This window comes from Cydia splendana, chromosome 8 (genome assembly GCF_910591565.1).
Source record: "Cydia splendana chromosome 8, ilCydSple1.2, whole genome shotgun sequence".
Lineage (NCBI taxonomy): Eukaryota > Metazoa > Arthropoda > Insecta > Lepidoptera > Tortricidae > Cydia > Cydia splendana.
The window spans coordinates 15,911,327-15,926,320 of NC_085967.1; the positions used below are offsets into that span (position 1 = coordinate 15,911,327).

The 14,994-nt window shown below is 37.3% G+C and overlaps 1 pseudogene; it reads right to left on the bottom strand.

Annotated features, from left to right (window-relative positions):
* Positions 1-292: 292 nt before the first annotated feature.
* On the bottom strand, positions 293-14,323 carry LOC134793055 (uncharacterized; annotated as a pseudogene).
* Between the last annotated feature and the right edge of the window lie 671 nt (positions 14,324-14,994).

Consider the following 14,994-nt stretch of genomic DNA (forward strand, 5'->3'; position numbering starts at 1 on the left):
ACGTAGCGCCAGATAATCCTGTTAGAGATACATAACCTTTCCATCCGCACCGCACGTCACCTTTAAGCAAATTCATCCTGCGGCCCGTTGCTACGAGGCAAAACCGTCTTTGTGTCCCTCATAAAAAAAATATTGAGTATATGGTCTAAAGCAAATAAATATAAATGGAGAGATCTACGAACTAAGTAAAAAAGAATGGTTTGGTAAATAAAACAATGTAAGTATGGAGTTCACAAGCTAAATTAATAAGAGGACACTATGGCATAGGTAATTTTAAAATAAAACGATCAAATTATTTAAATAAAAATGTATTTCGTAGTAATAGGAACGTACACAAGACAGGTAATTTATACTAGATTTACCATTTTAATACCTATATATAATACTGTAATAAAGATTGTCAAATCTTCAATAGCTATACTTACAGATAAATTTAGTATACTAGAGACCTAACCTAGCTATGAAATTGCTGATAAGTATTGATACCAAATGCAAGTAAAATGTATTAAACTCGTAGATATTGTATACGGGCATACTAATAAATAATAATCCATGCATTTCATCTCCCCCGATAACAATACCAGTTCCGACAATCCCACGTATCTAATCGTATCAGATTATCAGTAAATTTGTTGTTTGTGTGAAATCTCGCGATATAACGAAGTTACCAGACTTCTCGGCAGACTCCGTCCGCATCCATCTTGTAGCCTGCCGGGCAATTGTCAGGAACTTGGATCATGTTCCTCATGGCGATGTTGGGCGTGGTCTCCTGAGGAGCCTCCTCAACGGTGTTGCTGTCTCCCGCACCAGACTTGGCAGCCACCTCTGCCGCCTTCGCTTTCACGTCCTCTACTTCGTCGGGGAAAACGACACGGTCGTTAGCAGCCATTCTTCTGAAACGCAAATATTACACGATCACGATCAAGAAAATGTATGTGGGTAAGTAAATTTGAGTATATAGGTACCTAAAAATATTAGTACCTACGTCTATGGACTGTTCAGTACCCCTGGTATTTTTAATCGATTATTTAAAGAACTCTGAAATATAGGTATTTTACAAATACAAATTTATATTGCAGGGGTCTATTCCACTTGTCAGAAAAATTTTGCCCGGGCGTTGCGTATAACAAGTACGTTTCTAAGCATACAAATTTCTGGGATCAGTTTGTCCCTACCTAGGGTCCATTTCTCAAACAATATTAGTCTAATATTATCAGTGTGTTGTCATGACAACCCATACAATGTGACAGTTTGTGGACTAATAATATTAGTCTAATACCGTTCGAGAAATGGGCCCCTATATTGTCACCACATACTACCCGAATACGCTGACGAGTCAAATATACCTACAACTGAAATCTTACATTGTAAAAGCATTCTTTAGAGTTCGTAGAATAATCGATTAAAAAATACGGAAAAACATAGTCTGTTATCTATCCTTGCGTGACTCAACGAGAAAGATCGCGAAAGAAATGTTCGATCTGTAGCAAATAGGTAGACTGTGGGTTGAAGGCTGGCCAATGCCAAATTAGAATGATGCAGCAAAAAAAAACACGTAAGAAACTCTTATGTCACGACAAACGAAGGTCACAAAATATTGTTACGGTTATTCGCTTGCAGTAAATATATTTAGATACAATGATGTCATGTCAAGGTGTCAGTATATACCGGGTGTGGCCTGTAACATGAGCAAAAAATTAAACTGTAGGCTGTACTCCTCATACTGACCAACATTTGTTCAGCGACTTTTAAAAATAACTTGGGGTTTGATTTTTAATACACTTTAAAGTTTATTCTAAGACGCAATGTATTGCGAATTTTGTTATGTTTAAGGCGTGACAAGCAACGTCAATCACAATGATATGGCGTGGCGATGGCGTCCATTGAAAATAATATTTATTTTGTATGAAAAATAGGGAGTCTAAATACTTCATAATTTTTAAAAGTTGTAAAACAAAAGTGTCACCGTTTGAGGAGTACAATCTATGTTTTAATTATTTGCTCGTGTTACAGGCCACACCGTGTATAATGTCGATTGGTATTTCCTAAAGTTGAAATAGGAGATTTCCATGCCATTGTTTACATTACCTACATGAATTTTCCCTTCAATGCGAAGTCATTCGTCGAATTCAAATTTCTCATCATATTCTGTGATTTTTTGGATAAGAAATGGGATTTGAGATAACCGGTTCGAATACCCAGAATTCATAGCCTCAATCAGAGTAGATACTTAAATACATTTAACCTACATTAACATTATGTCCTCATAATATAGATAAATAATATTTAGGTAGGTAAACAAAAATAATTCTAATTAGGGCGATACCAAGAAATTAGGCAAATACTGAATTAAAATTAAAGTATATTAGAGTAGGTAACTATAATTAACTACAGTATGATTTGGTAAGTGTGAAAATTGATAACTTAAGTGGGTAATGAAAGTAAACCAATTAACATTAAATATAAGCACATAAACACATTTCAATGTTTATTTGACTGAATCGTTGGTCAGAATTATAAACAAGAGCACTGTCACTTATCTGGAAACTCTATACAAAGCGACCCGTCTTCCTTAGCTTGAGGAAGAAGTAAGTAGGTACCTATTTTCGAGAAAATAGTTTTTCGGCACTCTACTTGGTTATTCACACAATGCCAGGTAGCGTTAATGCCTTAAGACACTATTAATTAGTCAACCATTTTTATAAACCGAAAGTAAAAGTAGGAAAACTAGGAAATCAAATAAAAAAATAATACCTAAAAGCATAAATTTAAGAAGTTATCTCGACAGATGGCAACCAAAACGATTTACTACCACAAGTTCATCAGAGCCATATTGAACCCTGTTTTGGTGGAATCTGTGCGGAAAGAGAAGAGTCGTGGAATGTATTGGGCCCAATACATTCCAAGACTCTTCTCTTTCCGCACAGACTCTACTACCGTACCTACGGAAGTACCAAAACGGGGTGATTTTTTTAAAATTATTTTTATACAATTGTGAGTTTTGGTTGTCACCTGACATTAGAATTATTTTAATACTTACATTAAGTTGAAGTAAATTGCAGTAAAATCGTGCTCAACACAACCGCCTGTTGCTTCTTGCTGGGATGAATGGTGTCCGGTCGGTTCGCCCCCCAGTTAAATACTTATCGGCTGTTTAGAGACTTATCGGCCGGATGTGTGAAACAACCTGAAGTGAGTCACACAAAATATCCCGCGCTATTTAGAAACATATAAATAAATAAATAGCTGAGATAGGTAACGTATGTCATATAAGTACGTGTAGGTACCTATATACTTATAAAAGGCCAGTAGGTACTTATATCATCTAGCTTCATGGTCTTGATACTACCTAATACAAACAACCTCCAATGAAATTTCAATCAAATATTAAATGAAACAGAGTTGCTTTTATTTTGTTTCGTTTGATTTGAAAACGACACATTGAATTTTTTTCTAATACCATTAGTTTAAATTTAAATAGGTAGAGCTAGAACAAAAAAACACCTCTACGACAATGAAGTGTTCCAATGTTCCATCAAGTGCTCTCACTACGCCGTGCACAGAGTATGGAGACACAAAAAACGAGCTGCGGGCACAAGTATGGTAATGGTGCCTACTGGAAAATGCACCATGTCCCCCCCATAAAATTAAAAAAGGAGGCCGTTGGATGAGGCCAGCATACCAGGTCGTTCTGGAGATCCTTAGGGAAATATTTGCCCAACTGTGGAATATATATACAGTAATAATAGATGCAATATAGACCGTTATATTATTATAGGTATATAGTCACTAATTATAGTCTTTGAAACAGTGCAGACAAGTGCGGCTTAGCAAGGTCGCGTTTTTATCCCTTGTCACCATGCCTGTCACGTTCTAACAAGTATGTAAGTGCGAAAGGGACGCGCATAGTGATAGTCGATAAAAATGGAACCGTGCTGAGCCCGCAGTTCTTCCTTTTGATGGACATTATCAAAACAGCAAGTACTTATGTATCAAGTACAGATGCGTAAACACACTGTCAGCGTAGACTAAGTTATTGTATAAATACAATGTATTGCCATATCGTCTGATTTACTGTAGATTTTGTTAGACTGAAATCATAAGAGAATTTAGAACGGTCAATAACATAATCACTACACCTTATAAAACAAAGTCCCCCGCCGCGTCTATCTATTTGTGTGTTTGTTTGTGCGTTAGCGTTAAACTCGAAAACTACTGAACGGATTTTCATGCGGTTTTCACCTATCAATAGAGTTATTCTTGAGGAAGGTTCTGGTGTATAATTTGTGAACCCGTCCGAATCCGGGGCGGGTCGCTAGTAATAGATACAGTCAGTAGCAGAAATTATAAGCGATAGGTATAAATCTACTTATAATTCGTATGCAGATCATTTTAAATAACTCGTCCGTCTAGCTAGACATTTTGCTGAATGTACTTATCAAACACTATGTAGAACTCGTTTTCGGAATATTTTGTTAGCAACTGTATTCGAAGAAGTGCAAAATATTATCATCTTTCAATATAAGTAAATCGATAAGCAACAGTCCTACCCATAACAGTGTTTATTATGATTAATCACACAGGTAATATACTTATCCACGCAGCTTGCCGCCGCATCATATAGATAAGGATGTGTACTGTGCTATAAAGGTCTTATTCCAAATGCCTACTAAACATAGGACAATCCAAGCGTCAGAAAAACTAATACATATATCACTTCTTGGTAGGTTATTATTTAAGACACCTCAACGCACTGCACGCCATAAGAAACTATTTGCTATCCCTTTCTCTCGTACAAAATATTGCTCAAATTCTTATTTCAACCGTTGTCTCAATTATTATAATATAAATGTATCCCACATTGATCTATTTTCGTATAAAACCTGTGAAAGTTTTAAAAAACAAATTATTACTCACTTTAAATTGAAATTATAAACAATAACAAACTGTATATTTAAGTAGGTAACGATAATTAAGGATAAAATAGGTATAATTGAAAATAACTTATGTATATTAGTTAGTATAATTTATGCACTCATTGATAACTTTGTTATTTAATGATAACTTTGTTTTCCGCTTACTGCTCCTACACTTAGATTAAAAATTGTTTTATTAAGGTAGGGCACTCAAGGTCTATTAACACATATAATATTATTATATAAGTTTTTGTACAAGACTGTTTGTTGCCTAAATAAATTAAAAAAAAAAAAAAAAAAAAGTTCGTTCTGCGATAGGCATAGTTATGTATAAGGGTGGTATTCCACTTGTCCAATATTTGATCAAATGTGTATTGCGTCTCACTTTCTCATTAAATTAAGCAAAATGTGAGACGCAAACACTAACCAAATATTGGACAGGAGCAATACCACTCTGGTACTACAGGTCAAGTTGCACTGGAAGCCATGAGTACACGACCCACGCCTACTCGCGCAAATAATAAGAGTAATAAGAATGCACAGCCAGTACATGACGTGTTTGTGTACTGTGTAAATATACTGAGAACTTATCGATAGGTTATAGGAATCACGATAGCCAATCTACGCAGTGTCTGAGCTGAGTCAACACGTGAATTTGTAGGCGTTCAAGGGTACGGCTAGAGATAGAGATCGCGATCGTGGGTCCGCGTCAACAGAGGGCCTACCGCGAACCACGTTCGACGTGTTGCCTCTCCGTCGCACTTGTAAATTAGTACGTAAGTGTGACAGGGAGCCAACATGTCGAACGTGGTTCGCGGTAGACCCTCAGAGAACCCCTATGACGTTAGTTCATTCGGTAAATTTCATTCGATAGCGTGACGTGATGTACTTGTTTCCGTTAAGTGTCATTTTATATGGGATTTAGAGTTTCCAAAACGTCGCTTGGCGCACTGTCCAAAATCCTATACAAAAATAGACATAGGTAACGCAAACGCGTACGTTCGTCACGCTATCGAATGAAATTACACTAGTAGTAGAAGAGCTGGCCGCAAATTTTCTAACCGACTTGATACCACGATGAAATGCACAAAGGTTTCCCATAAAAGTGATGCTAAGACCGAATTCGATAGTCTGCCACGGCGGAACTTGCCGAAAGTACGAAAAAGAAGGCCACATCCGGTGCCAAGTCCAGTCTGCCAAGTCAAGTCTGCCAAGGCCTGGGCAGACTTATATATTCCTGAAATGCGGGACCTACTGACTGGAATTGGTTTCATGTAACTGATGTACATCTTGCTAATATAATCTCGTCTGCCAAGGTGTTTCGGCAGGAAAGGCCTTGGCAGACTTATATATTCCTAAAATGAGGGTTCATACCTACCGACTGGAAATGGTTTCATGGTGGTATCAGATGGGTTAGTGTACGGTAACCGATGGTCATCTTGCTTATACTCTCGTCTGCCAAGGTGTTTCGGCAGGAAAAGCCTTGGCAGACTTATATATTCCTGAAATGGGGGTTCATACCTACCGACTGGAATTGGTTTCATGGTGGTATCAGATGGGTTGATGTAGGGTAACTGATGTACACCTTGCTAACATAATCTCGTTTACCAATGTGTTTCGGCAGGAAAAGCCCTGGCAGACTTATATATTCCTGAAATGAGGGTTCATACCTACCGACTGGAATTGGTTTCATCGTGGTATCAGATGGGTTAGTGTAGGGTAACCGATGGTTACCTTGCTCACATAGTCTCGTCTGCCAAGGTGTTTCGGCAGGAAAAGCCTTGGCAGACTTATATATTCCTGACATGAGGGTTCACACCTACCGACTGGAATTGGTTTCATGGTGGTATCAGATGGGTTAAATTAGGGGCCCTGGTGGCCTTTGAGAGCGTCTGTCAAGCACTTCCGGCAAAAAAAATACTGGCAGACTTCGCTTTTCTGTGTCTACATGTAAATTTCTAACTGCTGCCATAACTATTATTTCGGTATCAGATGGGTTAAATCAGCCCCCTTTTTTCGCACCGGAAGTGGCCTTCTTTTTCGTACTTCCGGCAAGTTCCGCCGTGGCAGACTATCGAATTCGGACTTAGCATCACTTTTATGGGAAACCATTGTGCATTTCATCGTGGTATCAAGTCGGTTAGAAAATTTGCGGCCGGCTCTTCTACTATAGGGGTTCTTCTGATCCGTTAGCCGAGCGAGGACGTTGATGCATTGTGTGTGGGTAAAAATAAAATAATAAAATAAGTAATCAAATCGAAAATAACTCAGGGTTTGTTGTTTTTTGCATAATAATTGCCTTTTTTATTTATTATATAGATACTTAGTAAATTAGTGCTCTTATTAAAATACCTACTTATATGTACATATTTGACCGGAACATGAATTTGGACCATATTTGTAAGTTGTGGACTAAAGTTAGGTACCTGATTTTATATAATACGGTAATTAAATACACTGTAAAAAATACACAGATGGATACACACAAATCAATTTATTGAACCATGATACAATTCTCGCCTGATATTGTGCAAGGACCTTCAAAAAACGATAACTTTAATTTCAATGCAAATACCTAAAAACGTCGCGCTTGAAGCTCTACTCGCGCACACAAATCATTTTGGTACTGAATCAAATGAAATGATGAAGAATAAGGTCCCTGTTTTACACTCAAGCTTCAGTTGTTACCCTCGTGTTACCACACGTCGCGACATTCGCCGTTTATGTACTCTTGTCCTTCAGGACAATTGTCAGGCACCGTTATCATATTCCGCAGATTGGGGTTTGGAGTAGGTTTCGAATTGATGGCACCAACACACAAGTCCTGTTAAATTTGATCAGAAACTTTACAATAATATTATGCTATTTAGTATCTTCAAACAATTTAATTAAACTTGCATTATAAAGACACAAAAATAATGACGGACCAAGCTAGCTCGAGGTACATGGTACAAAGACTACCCCCTTATTCATTAACGCGCTACAAACCTCAATTAGCTAATAATCGCTTGTCCTTATCTGTCATTTTGACTTATTTGTAAGAAAGGGATAAAACATAATTTAACTAAATCAGGCCCGTAAAGTTTTATGAATAAGGGGGTAGTGTATTAATTGTTTTATCTACATACATATCATAAACTCTCTATGATGCCTTCAAAATCCGTAAATAATGGCCCACATTACGATAAACTGTTTTGTTACAGCAAATTTCTTATCTGTGAAAATGTGGTAATAGCTTCATTACTATATCAAAATCGATTTGGTAATGCATTCAAATTTCGAACATCTCTGAAAAAAAAAGCAAATTGATTTGACCCCTATTCTAATATCACTCGAGATGACGTTTTATTCTAAATCAAATGACAATTGCATACAATATTGACAAATCTCGCATGTAAGTTGGTATCGGACGATATGGTAATCGACCCCGACTCTAGTTTGTCTTTGAATTTAAAAAAAAACTACGGATGCGTGACGTGCGTGAAAAAAGTTTTCATTTGCCGCCATTTGACGTACAGTTTATCTTTTAATTAGTTTGTAAGTAAAAAATAATTTGTTTTGTTGTTTTTAAAGTAACCATAACAAAAGTTTCGTGTAAAATGTGCGATAAAGATGTTTCGGAGACGCCATCTCATACCCGCGAGTTTCACCAGAGAGCAAAGTGCCCCAATCTCGGCTGTAATATGAGGTTAGAGAATATATCATAGAAAGTTTATAATATGTGTGTAGATAAAGCAGTGTATGTAACTGTACATAATTAGGCATTAAAACACTCGTGTGATACTATTATGAAACTCATTTCATTCGTTTCATAAACCCACACTCGTATTTTAATGCCTTTCATTATGTAGCAGTCACATAAACTACTATAATGGAATTTTATGCCCTGTATACCCTTTAAGTCAAATCCTTCTAGAGTCTGTGCGGAAAGAGAAGAGTCGTGGAATGTATGGGGCCCAATACATTCCACGAGTCTTCTCTTTCCGAACATACTCTATGAGATTATAGAAAAAGGGGCAAGCTATGATGGCGCCATCTGTACAAACCTTTGACAGTTGCCAACCCCATTGAGGTGACAGTAAGGTGCATGTACACTACCTAAGGGTGGTATTCCACCTGTCCAATGTGTATTTTGTTTCACATTTTGCTTTAATGAGAGAGTGAAACACAATGACATTGGACCAATATATTGGACAGATGGAATACCATACTAATATAGGTACTTACTATACCTACTCTTTGATGTATACCCCTTATAATTTACATCAAGTTAACGAAACCGTAAGTTAATAACATGCATCTCACCGTCATCGCATCCATTTACGGTTTCCTAATCAATGTGAAATATTGTGATAACCACCTAACATAGCATTTTCATTAGAAAATAAGTGCAAAGGTGTACCTACTAAAATAATTACGATCGAATGCCTGCAGCCATCAAGAAGTGACACACCCACTTCGTCAGTAGGACAAAGCGGCAAGTTTAAAAAATCTAGGCGCAAAGAGTTGACTTCCCATAGAAAATTGGAATTTCGCGCCTTTTTCTACTGATAAGTTGGTTTGCTAGAGTATATTTAGGTATAAAATAAAGGAACAACATTAAATACTTACAATAATGATAGCTAGTAGCATCATAATGCTTATTAGTTTGAAGCAATACATCGTAGGTAGACTGGAACACAAAAAATACGACGCGTCACTCGTAGTTACGACGCTATTTAGGAAGCCTGGGAAATGTAAAGGCCCCTGTACATGTTGGGCCAGCATGGGCCAGTCTGGGGGATGCATTTATGCGTTAGAGGGAGCCAGTGATATTGCTATCTCATTCTACCGCATGGCTGCGTCCCTTGGACTGGCCTGCGTTAGCCCAATATGTACAGGGGCCTTTATATTTGAAACTATGAGAATCGAAAGCTTTAAGGCTCTGTAGGTTCGTCTCTCACTCTCACTGAGCGTTAAGCTTGAGCGAGATTGATGTGCGTGCTCAGGACCACGTGCGTGCTTATGAATTTCAATTTGTTGTAAATAATTTTAAAAAAAGGGATTGATCAGTTCCCTCAAAAATAAAATTGCGCACTTTTAGAAGCAATTTCCATATTTATAGTTTTCAAATAAAAAATAAATTGTTAGAATTTTTTAAAGTGCTTTTTGAACTGTGTTCATAATTTTTTTATATCGAGCGAAAGTCAAAAATTCGCAGAAGTCTCGAGAGAAAGCCCTCAAGATTGTTAATTACATTTTTAGCAACCGTATTGTTATCGGAAAAAGTGGTCCGTTGTTTCGAAAACTGTGCTCTCTGAACCTACGGCACCTTAATTTTGAAGAAAATTTGCAACTAGTCTCACATTAAGTTAAGCAAATTATTATTATAAAGGTACTCACAGTAATTTATTTTCTCCCGCAAGAAACGATTGAGTTTTAGATGTTCTCTTCGTATATTTATACCATAATCCATAATGTTGTCACACTTATTTACTTCCCGTAAATTTTAATGAAGAAGCTTGCAGAATGTAATTACATACGGTCATTAGCGTCATTATTTTCACATAAAACTTTTTTAAATTAATGTTGTCATAATAATAATGTGCGCGTAAAGTTAGACCAAGAAAAGACTGCAACGATTTTGATAGCATAGGCAATGCAAGTGTTAGGTATTATAGAGGTTTGACGTTTAAAATAGCACTTGCACTGCGTGTGCTATCAAAATCGTTGCAGGGTTGGTACAGAAGATTTTTTCGATTCGGGGTTAATCCTTACATAGTAAAACCTTCCTACCTACCTGTATACCTAATGTTGGTATAAATAGGTACCGTAAAATCAGGTAACTATTAGTCCTTAAGTACAACTATGGTTTAGTTTTTAACGTCCATTCTTAACGAGCCTTTATGATTTGTACTCTTTACATTTATATTGGAGCTTAGATACACTAAGTACCTCTATATTATATTCTCAACATAATTTGCAAAATACTTATACATATTTTACTGAAACTTGAATTTGGACCATATTAGATGTAAGTTGTGGACTAAAGTTACCTGTTTTTACGGTAATATAACACTAAATACATTGTAAAAAATACACAGATGGATACACACACAAATCAATTTATTGACCATGATACAATTCTCGCCTGATATTGTGCAAGGACCTTCAAAAACGATAACTTAATTCCAATGCAAATACCTAAAAACGTCGTGCTTGTAGCTCTACTCGCGCACACAAATCATTTTGGTACTAAATTGAATGAAATGATGAAGGAAGGTCCCTGTTTTACACTTGCAAGCTTGAATTGTTAAAACACGTCGCGACATTCGCCGTTTATGTACTCTTGTCCTTCAGGACAATTGTTAGGCACCGTTATCATGTTCCGCGAAAGATTGGGGTCTGGAGTAGACGCCGCACGTTTCAGATTGATGGCACCAACACACAAGTCCTGTTAAATTTGATCAGACACACTTTAAAATGATATTAAGTAGCTAAGTAAGATAATATTCTTTTCACCACACCAACTGGTAAAGGCTCTCTTGATTGTTCAAAAACTATTTAATAACATTATTATGGATTTTATTTTGTTTGATATCTTACAGTTAATATTTTCTTCGGGTTGGTGTGGTGAATTTTTTTTTATACCACATCGGTGGCAAACAAGCATACGGCCCGCCTGATGGTAAGCCTGATGGCCTGGTTATGGTGTTTCACTCGGAGGCAAATTTTGTTTAACCCTCGTGCTTTGAAACCCTCGCAACTCGCTTGCTCGGGTATCAATATTATTTTTGTCAAGCTCGAGTTCTGATGATGGGATCCATGAGGAATCGAGAGAACTCAAATCTTAAAGGCATGCGTATAGAGATTTTTGTATTTTCATCAGAAAATCAAGCATTTTCTTTAAAAACTGTCGCATTTGATGAAGTGGAACTGCTGATGATGATCAGAACAGAACTCCTCAACGACGCATAGTACTTTTGTTGAACTAGTTAAACCTGACTTGTCCTTTGGTCTCATGTTATATGCATTTGTAAGAAAGCCTACAAAAACTTAGGGTTCATATTGCGTCAGACCAAGAATTTCCGTAACACCACAGCAGTAAAGACTCTATACAACGCCCTAGTTAGGAGTAGATTGGACAGTGCGCACTTATATGGAATCCATACGAAAGTAAATATATTACGTTCATTGAAAAAATACAGAATACATTTCTTAGGCACCTTTATCTCCAAAACTATGGGGTATATCCATTTTACCCGTTGATGTACCCAACACTTTTTGTCCTTGGTATGGTTGGGTCATGAATCTAGTATTAAAACTGGATCTGGCATGAGGGTGGGGATAACTGACGGAACGGGTTATGTATCTTTCAGTAGGAGTAGCAGCGAAAGCGCTATTATTGTTTGTCCTTGTCACAGTCTGACATATTTTTTGTTCGCCACCTTTTTTTTGTATGGATTATGGTGGGCAACAAATGAATTCGACCAATCACAGTGTCGCATTTGCGTATGTTTTGTCCCTCACGGAGGCACGCGTACACCACTTCTATACGATCCTACCTTCTATGGGTTGGGTACATCAAGAAATTTAGCACTGGCCACATATGTTTCACAACCCAGAAGTACTGGGCTCACTGGGACTGTTGGTGCCTCGAGGGCCTCGACGGCGTGCGCCGCGCCTGATTGCGCGCCCGACTGCGCGCACTAATTTACTTGCCAAAGCGCCCATTGTCAGGGCAATAGTAATATTGAACGAAGTCTCCGCCAAAATAGATATATTTAACTGCACTCTGAGTGAATTCACAAAGATAACAAGCCGGCAATTAATCCGTAATCTGCCAAATATTTAGTTATAGTAGTCTGTATTTAATGTAATATTTTTAACTGTTGTTAAGTTAAAGTGTGTTGTTAACTGTTAATTAATTGTCTTCCTCTATGTAATACATATCACGTATTGGATTACTCTGTAAAGTGGTATTGTATAGTTGATTATAAAAAAATAAACGTTTCACGATTTCGATTTCGACTTGGACTGGGACTGGGGCTGGGACCCCGACCCGGACCCAGACTCGGGCCCGGTGTCGGACCCAGACTTGGACTTGGACCCGGACCTAGACTCAAACCCGGAGTCGGACCTGGACCTGGATCCGGGCTCTTATTTGAACCTGAACCCGGACCTGGACTTGGACCAGGACCTAGACCTGAACCTGGTCCTCGTCCTGTACCTGGTTCTGGACCCGGACCCGGACTCGGACCCGGACCCGGACCTTGACCCGGTTCGGTTGAGAAGTCGGTTTTTTTCTATTAAAGATTATGTACTGTTGAAGTCGGTGCAAAGTTATAGACGCTGGCCAGGAACGGATTTCCATGACCAATAGCATCCCGGGTGAAACCTCGTAAAGCGGTTAAGGGCGATGTGTAATGAGCCCTCGTGGACGTCAGGTGCCGCTCTGTTGGTGGGTGTCGTGTTTCATTTTCATTTCATTTATGATACTGACATGTATTATATTATATTGTCATAATAACATTAATAAGATACTTACAACGGCGATAGCTAGAAGCATCATAATGCTTAACAGTTTGAAGCAATGCATTGTAGACTGAAACATAAAAATCACGACACGTTATGAGTATTGTCTATTGTCGATTTAGGAAACCTGGGAATGATTCTATTTGAAACTATAGGGAGCGTGCATGAACTATAGGGGGCAGCATAGGAGCCTCCAGTTTACTAGCGCGAAATGTAAATCAAGTCAAGCTTATATTTATAATTTACGCCACAAGATGACAGAACCTACAATACACACAAGATAGCATGCGGGAACTGTAGGGGGTAGCACCTGCTTTAACCTCGTAAGACCCAGCATATAAAGTTTTCATTATTTTTATTTGAACCTTATTCTATTAGTAAATTGGAACGAATTTCGTTTGTTTTAAAAAACAATGAAACAAAAGAAATGCTACTTTATGTGGTTCATGAAAGGTTCAAATTAGATTGCACGATTATTTACATTGTAATGTACATTTAGTCTCAGGAGGTTATGAGATGTCAATGTCAAGTTTATGTTTCTTATTTAGGCCACAAGATGGCAGGGCCTCCAGCGCGCATGGTTCCTACGAGAAAAGCTTTAAATCCGAAAATTTTACAGAAAATTTACAACAAGTCTTACATTAAGTTAAAAACCGTAAATTTACAGCTTCTTTGTGTATTTTTTTTCTTAGAGCTTTTTTTTTGCTCTATCAGGTGCAAATGCGGCTTGAACTTACGATTTTATTAATTTTGCTAAGAAAGGGACAAATTATTATTAATTTATTATACAGGTACTTACAATAATTTCTTTTCTCCTGCAAGAAACGATTGAGTTCTTCTTGTTCTTTTCGTATTATTTATACCCTAATGTTGTCACACTTATATAAATCGGCTATGATGATGGTTACATGGATCACACTATAGCGTGGTAAATTGATTGTTTATTTACATTATATCCAATTTTGTTGATTTAACGTCCACGTTCCACATGTGCCAGCGAGAAATTTGATTACAAAGTTTGAAGAATGTAGGGGAAGATGGGCACCATTCGTACACTTTATAGACTTTTATTTTTAAAATTTTGAGTTCAATCAATCAATATAACATTTCACACACACGCTTCTTGCTTGCCAAAAAGTTAGACGCTAAAAACTTTTAAAATAAATTAATGAATTGAATTTAAGTAGAAGCTCTTGAATGTACAAATATCGAATGTACCACACTGAGGGGGTACATTAGTACATAGGCAGGAAAACATTCAAATATTTTTTTACTGTGGTCATTGATATAGAATAAGAACTGGATACCCAATCAGCCGCCAAAAATGGCCCCGCAAAAGTAACGTTAAAACAGATCACGCGTTACTTTTTCGTTTAGTCTTGTATGGACCGCTCAAATGTGAAGTTGTCAACAATGTCGTAAAAATATGCAAAAATAACAATGATAAAACAAGGAAAAAGCATGGAATGTCTTTCTTTCGGTTAGTTCTTTGGATAGCATTACATATTTTATGTAATCTGGTGGTAATTTCATGGTTTTGAATAAATTATTTTGTTAGTACCAA